Below are 12,442 nucleotides of genomic sequence, written 5' to 3'. Positions count from 1 at the left end.
AGCTGGTGTTCCAGGACTCTGCCCCGCAGTGGAGCTCGGGACCTAGTCCTGAGAGCTATGGGAGAGTCTTGGCCTGCAAAAAAAAGACATGTTTAGTAAATGAGAGTCGCAAATACTAAAGAGACAGTTCCAAATGGTATTTCTTTCATAAGTATTAAATCACAGCAGTGATCTTGGGACCTGGTTGTCAGCAGCAATGAAGACAAGCAGAATGTCCCTCTATGTCCCAGAATGTCCCTCTAATAATAAATTATGACATTAAACAGTGTATTATTGTGTCACATGTCTGATTGATCTGTAGTAAGGATCTGAATTATATTATACACTATAGGTTACATTCAGGGCCTGTTCACACGACGTCCGTTTTGTGTGCTGACCGGCTCCGTACGCTGCTGCACTCAAAATGCATCCCAATGTATCCCTATAGATTTCATAGTTACATGTCTACAAATAGAGCTCCTTATCCTTGTGTTACAGGTGTGTGCATTGAACCCAATCATGTCACCTGTGAAAAAAACACTTTCTTTCTACAAGGTTAAGAAATAGAAACTTCTATTTCCTATTTCTTCCTATTTTTCGATTTTAGAGCTTATTAGAAACTGTTTATAGACTTTCCCTTTCATGAGAATAACGTTTTTAACTATGGTGGTTAATCAAAGATAAAAATCTCAATAAAAAAAAACGAATTAAAAGTTCATTTTGGTGACAATAATAATCCTTAAATTACAAATGTCTTACCTGATGTAGATGGGCCTTCCTCTGCAAGTAATGGCGATTCATGGCGGTTACGCCGTGAACGGCCAGTACTCTCTCTGGGCATCCTGGTGATATTAGATGCCGAGAAAGGGGTGAATATTTCATCAGAAATATCAGCAATCCGCTTCTATAACAGTAAATATTCACGAAGAAAAACAACCGCAATCCAAAAATCGCAGAACAAACACCTAGGAGATTGCGCACAATATCGCTCCTCTATGGCATTATACTGAGCAGTGCAGCTGCAGTGCCTATTATAATCTCCTGTACACTGGTATGTCATGCTTCCTCATGCACTGTGATGTATGCACAGCAAAGACACTTTTTTTTTCCAATCAACTTTACGAAATTGTGAATATGAACATTTGTTTTCTTTTTAGTTCAACAAAGATTTGTCCAACTTGAAAACTCAATATGCTCAATTCACAGAGATAGCACATCTGGATTTGAATGTTTATTTAGCAAAAATTGACCGTTATTTTCAGCTGAGATTTGAAGATGACATGTCTAAAAACAGACGGCCTTATAGTTCTATGAATTGAGTCTAATCATTAACCTAGATATGGAATAAAAAAGACATTTGTGATGCCCATAACACAATATTACCATTAAAATTATATTTTTGTATTAAATATAGTTAAAAAGTGTATATATGATTCCTAATACATATAGCAACATTTTATTTTTCATATAGAGCTCAACCTCTTGCCATATAACCCCCAGAGCTACCCACCCACTCCCCCTTCTACTATATTGGACCCCTGGAGTCCATATAGTGTTATTATACAAAACAAGGAGTTTATATCATATTGTACGGCAGCTTAAACCATATCCATATAAACAGTGCTTTCCATGTAGGAGGCGGTGGTAGGGAGGACGCTCTAAGTAAAGCATTGTTTATATGGATATGTACAATATGATATAAACTCCTTGTTTTGTATAATAACAATATGGGGTCTATTTTATATTCCCCATTATAATCCACTTGTCTAATTACATGAAAAAGAACAGTACACACTCCCTACACCCCCAGCCCTCCCAGCCCCCCCGGCGCTCGGACTTACCCAGCCAGAGGAGTTTCGATGTGTGCACTGCAGGGGGCGGGTCTTGTGACACACACACCCGCCACCTGTTACTATGGACGTACTATGGAGTCACAGGACCCGCCCCCTCACTGAGAAGCCCGTTGGTGGCATTGCACGGTCCCGAACACCGGGACCGTGCACTGCCCCATATTGCAGGACCGGACCCCACTGAGGCTGTGGGGGTGCACAGGACCTGACCCTACTGGGCCCCCCCACAGCCTCAGGCCCCCGCACCGGTTGCACCAGCGGTAGTTCCGCCACTGATATATACTGTGCATACATTGTGCCAAGCTGAACCAAAGTAAGTATACAGTACTGTATATACATTTTAAAAGATCCTTCCTTGCCAAGCCTGCTCCACAAGTAGGCACAGGCTTACTCATCTATTCTAGAAAAGATTGATCTGTTGGGCATACATTTTATAAATATTCACAGAGGTTCCCCACATCCAGTGAATCACTGGCAAATGTTTAAAGCACATTAGCTACTTTTAAAGAAGAACTCAAGGCAACATTTCTATTAATACTTGCGGTAGGGCTACCCCCACACTGAAAGGGTTAACTGCTCGTTTTGGTCTAGGGAGGAAAATAAAAAAAAGTTATACTCCCCCAATCCCCCGAGCCAGCTTGCTCTTAGACCGCTCCTTAAGCCTTCACTGCAGGGGTTTGCAGTCTAAGTAATCACGTTTTATACACAGTGTACAGGAGGTGAGGATGCCGAGGGACATACCATTGCTGCAGCGTAGAGAAGACAGGCCGGAGGGAGCACGGTTACAGCCCACAAGCGTGGAGGATCCCGTGAGTATAACCTTGTTATTTACCTCCCTAGACCAAAACAAGCAGTGAAAAATTGCAGTGCAGGGGTAGCTCCACTGCAAGGGTTAATACAAATTTTGTCTGGAGTTCTTCTTTAAGCCACTATTGTCAAACACAAGGCCCGCGGGCCGAATCCAGCCCGTCAGGTCAATTCATGTGGCCCTCACACCTCTCCTGCAGCTGCGCCACCCTCCTCGTCTCCACCCCCACCTTGTCTCAGCAGTCCGCAGCAGAGAGGACAGAACACTTTGGATATACTGATTAGGAATGCACCTATACCGGTGTCGGTGCCGATACTGGAAATTTTTACCAATACTCGTACTCGTGTAAATGCCCTGATACTGACGCTTTACATTTTTAAGTGGAAGGCGGCGCTGTAAACAGGTGCCGGGCTTCACAGGAAGGCTGCTGAGGTCCTGAGAGCCAGCACAGCCCACCATAGAACCCGCACAGCCACCTGAGAGCCAGCACAGCCCACCATAGAACATGCACAGCCACCTGAGAGTCTGCACAGCCCACCATAGAACCAGCACAGCCACCTGAGAGTCCACACAGCCAAGCATAGACCCCGCACAGCCACCTGAGTGTCCGCACAGCACCATAGACCCCTCACAGCCCACCTGAGAGTCCACACAGCCCAGCATAGAACCTGCACAGCCACCTGAGAGTCTGCACAGCCCAGCATAGAACCTGCACAACCACCTGAGAGTCAGCACAGCCCACCATAGGACATGCAGAGCCACCTGAGAGTCTGTACAGCCCACCATAGAACCTGCACAGCCACCTGAGAGTCTGCACAGCCCACCATAGGACATGCAGAGCCACCTGAGAGTCCGCACAGCCCACCATAGAACATGCAGAGCCACCTGAGAGTCTGCACACCCTACCATACAACCTGTGCAGCCACCTGAGAGCCAGCACAGCCCACCATAGAACCTGCACAGCCACCTGAGAGTCCACACAGCCCACCATAGAACCTGTACAGCCACCTGAGAGTCTGCATTATTACACTAATTGCCATTATTTTTCCTAGACTTCTACTTTCAGAGCAAGTTATTACTAAAACCAGTAATTATCGAATTAAGAGGCAATTATTTAATATGATAAAGAGTAGATACATTTATATAGTATTACAGAAACAACTGGCCCTTTTAGAGCAACCATAATGCTGATTCGGCCCACAATAAAATTGAGTTTGACACCCCTGCACTATTGTGATGCCAGTGAATGTGCCAAATGGAACTCTCCATAGTACTGAAACAGTGTTTTTAAAAAAGAAACAAAATTATGAGAACATTCCTTAACCTGTTAACGCCAGCTGTACACGGATATGTGTCTACTTGGTGGTGGGCCTTATGCTGTGCTGCCACATATATGCCTTCAATTGGGAGCATGTTCAATCGATCATCGACAGCTTCTGGTCATTTAGCAATGATCAGAAGCTGGTACGATGGGCTCACAATCATACGATTACAGCTTAAACTCATTCCTTAGCATAGTGATCACATGACCAGAAAGCCCATGTATTGCCCCTTTACGATCCCTTAAAGGGACGGCTCATGCCATCAGGAAGGGGTTCAAAGCTCCTGAACATATATGGTAATTGGAATAAAGCAGACCACATGTCAGATGTTTGATTTTAGCAACTACCAGGCCAATAGCACTCTAGATTGGTAATATGTGTTTCTCCGTGCCAGCTGGGCACAATACTGCAGACCCACTAGCCAGCTGCATAGACTATTATAGACACCACTTCAATCTCTCCATGAGCTAATGTACAATCGGCCCATTGAAATCGATGCAGAGCACTAGTACTTGTGCAGTTCTGTACACAGAAGGCTTGGAAAAACGACATGTATACAAAGTTGGAGAGCCATGGGTCAGCCAGGTGCTGGAATCAGATATCTGAGGTCTGAATTTTTAACCCCTTCTAACACACATTATTCATCTTTAGGGGTGCTTTGAAGGGGATCTCCAAATAAAAGGTGTTCTCCTCTTAAAAGCATGGTATATAGTGCAGATGGGCCCAGGCTCCTTATCACCCAGTGCACTAAAAGAGCAGCTAGATGGCCTGGATGCTACCAGCCTACTGATTATGAGGGGTAAGTAGGTAGCCCCTCCTTCCTGAATAACTGACTTTTAGGAGTTCTAAGGACAAATTGATTGTCAGGAGCTAAGAGCTCTTAGCAACCTGGGACACTCTGGCTGGAAAGGGGGCGGCAGGCACACCTGCGCTCCCCCACGTGACCCAATTAGATACCTCCTGAGGCATAACCAATTTAGCATTAATAGGGGTTTATGTGATGGAATATGAAGTTCTGACCTTCATTACAAACAGCTTTAAAGTGTCAAACACTTATAAGCCAAAACACTTTTTTTGTTTTGGACAGAGTATGGAAGGGTTAAAGTCAGTCTGAGTTCTGCTGTCTGTGCTGTCTGTGCCTCATTAGGCTGGGCACACACCTTACAACCATCGCAAGACTTTTGTCTTGCGATGGTTGTAAGGTACTTAAAAAAACGTACGATCTGCCTATGTTGCATAGGCAGATCGTACTTGCGATGATCGCAAGCCACGCCCCCTGAGGGGCGGGCTTCCGATGACCGCAATGCCGAACGGGCAGTGTGCGCTTGCGCACACCGGCCCGTGCGGCTGTTATCGTACGGACATGCCACAAACCCGCCGAACATCGTACGATGCTCGGCGGGTTTTCAAACATGTCCGTAAGTTTAAAGTCGTGCGACCTTACAGTAGGAGGGGTCGCACGGCTTCCACACACCTTACGAACATCGTACGATCGCGGGATTTCCCGCGATTATCGTACGATAATCGTAAGGTGTGTGGGCACCCTTAGGGAGATTTATCTTTAACTACCTCCGGGCCGGCCGTAGTAAAAAAACGGCCGGCCAGGAGCTCTCTCGATCTGAGCGGGCGTCTCTAGACGTCCGCTCAGACACGCCCCCTGGGTAAAAAACTGGGTAATAATAAATGTTTCCTAACATAATGTTACAAAAAACGTTTTTTTTTCAAAATTTTCAGTAATTTTTCCTAATTATAATAAAAAATAAAACCCGTAGTGGTGATTAAATACCACCAAAAGAAAGCTCTATCTGTCCCCAAAAAATGGTATAAAATTCATTTCAGTACAGCGTTGCATGACGGAATAAACGTCAGTCAAAGTATTGCAGCGCTGAATACTGAAAAATGGCCTGGCCAGGAAAGGGGGTCTAAACACCTGGTCTTGAAGTGGTTAAGAGAGGCAAATTCCATCTTAGGCAGTTGTCCACTGGAACAAGTGCCCCTTTTGACATTTCCCCCACACCTCTCGTTCTGGTGACAACTTGTACATTTTGGATTTCTCATCCTTTCCTCTGGTCACCAGAAAAAGTAGTACAAAGAACTCTACCTAACCGTGACACAGCAATGAACACATCCTTCAACACTGTCCAAAATTAAAAAACAGTTTTGACTATTCATACACTTTACTGTTCTAAACGTAACTACTGTATCTAGTGATGTCTAATAAAGGTTCTTGCAGGTTTTTTGTGCCTTGTTGGGATCCCGATTGGAGGAGCAAAAGCCTCAGCTAAGAAAAGAAGGAGATCACCAGCAAGCAATGGGGTTAAGTGTTCAGTGGAGTTTAGGGAAAGGATTTTTTTATACTTTTAATAAAACCGATGTTATTCTACGAACAGTGCAGAACATACTATTTCTACCTTTGAAGGGATGTTAAATTAAATCATTTGTGGTCAATTTGTGGTCAATTTTAATGAATATTTTGTCAAAGTTTTTAACTGTTTAAAAAATATATATTACTAAAAACAATGTGATCATTTTCAAATTTCTCTCTCTCCCTGGACTGTCCTCTGTATCACCCTTTTTTCCAAGACTTATATTTTTTTTCTTAATTTTTTGGTATATTCTATTTTTATACAGATTACACCAAAAGTAGGGGGAAAAAAACACATAAATTTTTCTACACAGTACTCAACACTCAAAGCTCAAAAAACACTCAGAAACCATTTAAAAGAGTATTACAGCCTTAAAGAAGAACTCAAGGAAATGTAAAAATTAACCCTTGCACTGGGGCTACCCCCGCACTGCAAGAGTCAACTGCTCATTGTGGTCTAGGAGCTAAAAAATAAAGAAGATATACTCACCTGATCCTTGGTCCTGAGGCAGTCAGCGCTCACCTCTCTGGCGGTGGAATGTCCCTCACATTCCACCGCCAGAGAGGTGCATCAGATGTAAAGATGTCATAGATCCTTAGACCACTGGAGTCTGGGGTAGAAGTGGCTGTAGGGACTGGTCTAGCAGCCAAGCGGGACTAAGGATCAGGTGGGTATATTTTCCTCTTTTTTTTTAACCCCTATACAAAAACGAGCAGTTAATCCTTGCAGTGTGGGTGTAGCCCTACTGCAAGGGTTAATTTCTACATTTCTCTAAAGCTGATCGTCACTCAAAATACCCCCGCATTCTTCACCCCTCCACAGTGTAAAATTGCTGACCTTTTTTTAAATTTACAATCCAGCCCACCCCAGCCTCCACTCTCGCCTAGGTGAGAATAGTGTGCCCCTGCTCCTGGGATATGCACATTACATATTCCAGTGGGCTTTAGCTTCCACACAGTGACTGGAGGAGGGTAGACTTGGCGTGCATCAACCAGGAAGAGACAGCCAGCTTTCCATGACATCAGAGAGGAAGATGGCGGTGCAGGACCAGCATGTGGCAATAAAGCAGTGGATTACAGCAGGACAATGCTGGATTCATTGGGCAGGTGCATATGTTAATTCAGGATACAAGGTAAGAATGCAGACATTAAAACCAGGGGGGTTTAAAAAAATGTACGCAAAGCAAAATCAATTAATTTCGCTCATCACATGAGTGTCATCATAATTACACATCAGTGAGAACTTTATAGTGTTTACTGAGAATGGACTTTATATTCAGGTTATAGCCGGGCTGAGCTGTTTTCTTTCCATGCAAAATATGTATATGATGGAGGACATGTGACTTCTAACTTATTTATAGGCCAGTAAGCAGGCAGTCTGTTGCCTACAGACAGGAATACAAATTACCACTGGCCTGGTCCACAAATAAACATGCAAAGTTCTCCAGATTTATCCAGCTATGCCACCACTTTGTCATATGCTACTCACATGCTTTGAATCACAATGACAATTATCTTGTCACAGCTTTCATCAAGGAACCAGATAACGAACTCAGATCAGATACAGTAAGTGCATTTGTGCTTTGTCTGTTTTCAATGGCTGTTGTGTATACCAGTTTTAATACTTCTCTGTTATATTGACAATTTGCTGCTTTACTTGCCATCGTAGGAAATGTACATTCAGCAATATCCATGTTATATTGAAAAGTGACTGAATATTTTAAATATGCCCAGAGAAACTGGTGTGAAAGTGAAGATGAATAAAAGCTATTAAAGCTAACATGTGCTATGTCCATGCAGGGAAAAGCAACAGGTTGACATTAATGGTAGCCTCACAGTGGCACATTCTTCATCTCCCTTCCCTCATGGTCCTCTTACCATGCTGATAATTGCAAAACGTAGAAAGGTTTTGCAATTATCAGCATTATCACAAGAAACAGAGATATGCAAGTAGCTCATATGTCAAGAACATGTCATAGTTCACAAATCGTCATCAAGGCCACCACATGTTAGCAGTAACTAAACGGAAAGAATGCAATAACAAGTGACCTTAGGCAAATACAATAGCTAGTGCTCCTTTCTCCCAGATTGCTCTTGCAGTAAGTAGCATCCTTTTCTGCACTGTGCAAAGAGAGTGGGTGGCTGTGAAATATGGTTCCAAAGGCTTCCACGATGGCATTATCTTGCATGGAGGGGATTAAAATGAATGGAAAATATAGGTATCAGTAGTAATGTAAATGAACCATTTGTATAACTGTCAAAATGATGTATATTTGAAATACAAACAAATGCAAATAAATTGGAAGTCAAGGCAAATGGCCAAATATACACCACTTCCACAGTGCACAGCCAGAAGGATCACTCTGATACTTCCTTTAGGTATGCTCAAGTCCCTGCTGATCGAACAGCAGAGATTATGCTGATTAATTGTCCAATGAATAGGCAAAATTACAAATCCTTTCATAGGAAAAGCGTTTACCACATACAGTATGTATTCAATGTATTTTGCTATTTGCCCAGAGCTCAGCTTTAAAGAAAAACCCTAAGCAGAAGGAAGAGTACTAAGAAACATATACTATATACTGGCATATACCATAACATTAAACATTTTCAAAGGTCCATAGTTCTTATGGCCTTCGACATAGTACCTTTGGTATCCAAATGCCTCCAAATGCCATGAACAAAAATTAAATTTTTTTGGTTCAGTGTGTGGACAATCCACTTTCTTAGCATGTTTGGCTGGCCACATACATTAGAGGGGTGTTGATTGTGCATAAATAATCCCACACCCTCCTACCTGTCGTGTGTGTGATATGTGCCAATAGCATTCATCTTCACTGCACTTGATATCTGGTAGAAGCACAGCATTGAGGTGCTGGAGAGACTGTTGGAAAATAGAGAAGGTCTAGCGTTAGCAACAGGATCAGATTTGCCCTAAGGCAAATTACACCACTGCCTATAGACACCAGTGCTACAGAGACTTCTAAACCCTGGGAAAAATCCATGTGTACAAGCCTCCATTTCACATCTAGGAACAGCTTTCATTTCACAAGAGCCCATTCCAGCTCTATATGACAGCTCTATAAATACAGTTCGTAGTTTTCTATCCACTGTAAGCATGGCTGGCCTAAATGTAAGGTGAAAGAGGCAGTAGCTTCAGGCTCACAGTGCTGTAATACTACCTTTAATGGAGTCAAGAGCAGAGTTTCTCCTGCTAGGACTACTGTAAAACAAACTATATAAACAAGGGTCATGGTAGTCATCACTCAATACCAAAGATGAAGGCCAAATAGCCAACTGTTATCAGTGACTTCTAACACACGGGGCCCCTATAGCTAGGTGTCACTGATATTCTAATAAGGAAAGCACATGGGGAAGCAGTCACAAGCTACCAGGAATTTATAAATTGTTGTAACAAGAGGAAGGCGTTATGGTTTGATGAGCAATCTGGCCATACCCGACTTGAATTTCACTGTCAGCAGCGTGGCTCTGTCGGCATGTTTGGCTGGCCACAGACATAAGAGGGGTGTTGAATGTGCATGTATAATCCCAGCACCCTCATACTTGTTAATTGTGAGATATATGCCAACATCACTCATCTTCACTGTAGCACACAATTGAGGTGCCTGAGGGAAAATTGGCAGGGTCCAGAGTTAGCAACAGGACAATTTTTGCCGTAAGGCATATTACACCACTGCCTGTCGGCACCCACCTGTTCGATAAAAGAGTTTTTAAATGTCATCGAAGGAGCCAGTCTGAAAAGTTTTGGTGGGTATTCTGACCTCAGCACACTCGCCACTCTCAGAATACAGGTTTTTTTTTCTCATTTAGCCCTATGGCCCCATGTGACCAGTAAAAATAGTTTACATAGTTGAAAATAGAAATAAATATAATTTTAACTTCTTTGTTCTACATGTGAAAAGGATTAGATTAGATATCAAACGCTGTGAATTAAGCTCAATTTATTATACAAAAATAGTTTTTGTTATAGTAGATAATAGAAATGCTCAAGTTCCTTCTGGTCAAACATAAAGATACATTTGTATGGTGTCCCCGTTCATCAGTATAACTATACACTGTGCCTATAATAGATAAACAAAATGTACTCGTAAAACGGGTAAGTGCTCCCCTTCGAAAACATAGAGTTGTGACGTTTTGTTTACTGGAAATATGCAGCCTGTCTTTCAGGAACAGTACATATTTACAGCCGCTTATAATATTCAGCTTATGATCCATTTTGCTTCTATTCTTGACCCATAGCTCAGGATAACAGCTGCCTCCTACAATCTGTCATTACACATTTTGTGTAAATGGCTTTACCTCCAATGACACATGAACAATCGCTGTCAAATGACCTGCATGAAGGTTACTATGCTGTTACATGATGCTTGAAATCATCACAGTTCCATCATGGATCATATCTTTCCATAGTTAATATCACAAAGAGAAGAAAGTCAGGAAAGATGCCAAATGCAATACTTTTCAAGTGACAGCTGTGGTATCACACCTAATACAGTGACTGACTGCCACGCAAACATCAAAAGTGCTGGCCTTGCCTTCTGCTCTGCGTATTTTGAATATATACACACACACATAAATATAAAATGAATATAAACACATATGTTACTATTGCTTGTAACAGACCATGCTCGATGGGGTGATGTCTAATCTTCCTGCCAGGATTTATTTTTTAAGATTATTGTATAGTGTTAAAATGTTATCATTTTCCGCACAAGTCAGATTTGAGCATATGTGTTTTGTTTTCCTCCAAAAGCTTTATATTCAATTTTACTTTTCAAATGTATCCACCTAGGACTGAGTATATGTAGTTGTGGTTTGTAATATCAGCTATGTTACCCTTAGCAACAATTTGTATATGTCCATTTTCAACTGCATGCTAGAAATGAAATATCTCTCTGGCTTCAGCGGGCAACAACTCCACTTTATTTTCCATGGGATATTATGCATAAATTTTGTCATGCAGCCCTGTGCTTTCTCTGATATCATCTGCCAGCTTCTTTGAAGAAGCAAGAATTACTGAGCCCAGACACACCACCAGCTATTCATAGAGAGTGGGGAAGTAACTGTCTCTCGGGGAAGTGTAGTAGCTGGCTTGTGCTGTTGTGGGCTTCGATTTTTGTCGACAAAAGTCCACAACATCACAAGTTGACAGTTATTACTCCACTCTCTATAACCTAAATAGCTGGTGGTGCATGGTGGGTCTGGCCTTAATATTTCTTGTCCCTTAAAGAAGCTGGCAGAGAGATCAGAGAAGACACAGGGCTGCATGGAAGAGCTGAAGATGTTCCATCTGGTAGCCTTCAGAGGAGGAGGTGGCGGTGTTGTGCGGGCTCTCTTGTGTGCAGTGTTACAACATCCAAAGGAGGTGGCAGAGGAGGTAGAGGACTTCAGAATGAAGAGGGGAAGGTGTCTTCAGCCCTACCTGTAACTTCCTATAGGAACGCTCCTAGATTGGACTTCAGCCTAGGGTGGAGTTACATGGGTTTGGTTTAAACTAGAGATTTGTAAATGGCAGCATCCCTCATTTTAAGGGCTCCTGCATAGTGTGTGATGATATTATTATGTTTTATTCATGTAACCACTTTGATTGTATCATTTCTTAACGAGTTACAGGTTTAATTGAAACTGGATTTTGCATTAAAATTGACATTCTAATTATAATTTTTCATTAAAATTTATATCTCTCTACTTTTAAAAAGCGTTAGGACATCAGCTGCATATTTTGCTTTAGAGAGCCCAGCTGCACTTACTACATGATGCTGAGCTCAACTCTGATTGCCAGCAGTAGCTACAAAACTGCACATGAAGTCCCATGAGATTTCATTGGAAGAGATCAAACCAGGAAAGCTGTCTCAGCGGTTCTCAACGTCTGAGCCGCGACCTCGTCAGTAAAGAAAAAAAAAAAACACACCATTGTGGGGGACCTGAAGTTTTTCATCAGGTCCCCTTCTAGTGATTGACAGCAGCAGAGGGCGGGTGCAATAGCTAGTTTGCTATTGGCTATTATAAAGTGAAATAGCCAATAGGAATATAGCTATGCATTCCTATGGTGGTTTTTTTTTTATTCTGACGGCGTACATAACGCAGTTATATCCAC

The 12,442-nt window shown here is 42.4% G+C and overlaps 1 protein-coding gene across 1 annotated transcript in view; it reads right to left on the bottom strand.

Moving 5' to 3' along the window:
- The window catches only part of CUNH15orf40 (chromosome unknown C15orf40 homolog), a 30,097-nt gene extending 18,081 nt beyond the window's left edge, over window positions 1-12,016 (bottom strand). Inside the window, exon 1 of the mRNA XM_018576700.1 lies at window positions 11,997-12,016. The gene's annotated coding sequence lies outside the window, so the exon portion shown is untranslated. The remainder of the gene's footprint in view (window positions 1-11,996) is intronic.
- Window positions 12,017-12,442: the final 426 nt, after the last annotated feature.

Source organism: Nanorana parkeri, unplaced genomic scaffold (assembly GCF_000935625.1).
Source record: "Nanorana parkeri isolate BGI_ZX_2015 unplaced genomic scaffold, ASM93562v1 scaffold74, whole genome shotgun sequence".
Classification (NCBI taxonomy): domain Eukaryota; kingdom Metazoa; phylum Chordata; class Amphibia; order Anura; family Dicroglossidae; genus Nanorana; species Nanorana parkeri.
This window is presented reverse-complemented; position numbering and strand designations above follow the sequence as displayed.